Here is a 1,343-nt window from a genome sequence, read left to right on the forward strand (position 1 = left end):
CAGACAGCTTTTACGTTTATTGAAATCTGTAATACAAGACTTTAAGACCACAGAAACAGGATTGCAGCACTAAACATTGTAGCGGGCTGGGCCCAAGGCAGCAGAACTGTTTAAGAAAGTTTTCTGATTGACAAGAGCTGAACAGATCAATATTTAATGCTTCCAGTCAGACTGAAATGTTTACCTTAGGTTAATCTGCTTATAGTCTCCAAAACACAGAATAATCTGGAGTAAAACTGTTTCCCTTCTATATCCCTGCAGAAGATGCACAACCTCCATTCCTGTTAGTTGATCTCTGTGGTATCACACAGTAACCACTGAAATCCAGACTGGGATTCCTCCCAGGAGGAACTCTTCTTTGTCAGGACCTTACTCTGAAGGTCTCTTGCAGCAGTAGCAAAGGCAATACAGGTGTGCTCCTTCCTTGCCTCTGCGTGGCAACTCCTGCAAGCAGGTGCAGCTACCACCTTTGATGGTGGTAGAACAATTCTTCACACAAAATTCATTAGGATTGATACAAAGAATTCATTAAAAAAAAAAAAAAATGTATTTGCTATGTTTGGTCAGGGAGTAACAACTGACACAGTGCTCTAGATCCAATCTGTTCTTAATTTAAACAAATAAATGTTTGTAGGAGGAAAGACATTAAACTTTAGGCAGAAGTCTACAGTTTTGTTTGTTTTTTAACCACTAATATTGTACCAGCTGATTTTCTGAGTTTAGTCACACAGTTTCAGATGCTGTCATCTCACACTAAAGCACACACCCTACATAAAAACACTAAAATAAAATTGCAAACATCAAGAAAACCAAACATGACTTGGGACAGCCTGAAGAGCAGTAAACATGGGTCAAAAGTATTGGTGTGTGCAAGGCCAGCAATGTAATAACCAGGGCAGCCTGGAGAATCCACAGGTGTTGGCCACCAGGTGCTGCTTTCCAGGAGCCAACCAGAAAATCAGGTACAGAATGAGCCAATTTAGAGAAAAGCAGTGGGGAAAGAGGAAGTTTGTAACAGCACGTGTGAAATCACAGATTGAACTCCATCCTTATACCTTAAGCAAATGCTCTTTAATAAAAACAAACAAAACACAAAACAGTAATTATTAGAGAATTTATGTTTATCTAATGCAGACTGTACTACCACAGTTACTAAAAGCAGGTTTATCCTTCTTTCATTAACAGTAATTAAAATAGCAAGATAGAAGTTTTAACATCATTTGATGCTATAGTAAGCATGATGTATCAAAATTAGATTCAAAGATAATTGCTACTGATGAAATAAATTCTGGGTCCATCTGCTTTACTCTGAAAACAATATAAAAACCACAGACAATGCAATG

Source organism: Calypte anna, chromosome 12 (genome assembly GCF_003957555.1).
Source record: "Calypte anna isolate BGI_N300 chromosome 12, bCalAnn1_v1.p, whole genome shotgun sequence".
Taxonomy (NCBI): Eukaryota; Metazoa; Chordata; class Aves; order Apodiformes; family Trochilidae; genus Calypte; species Calypte anna.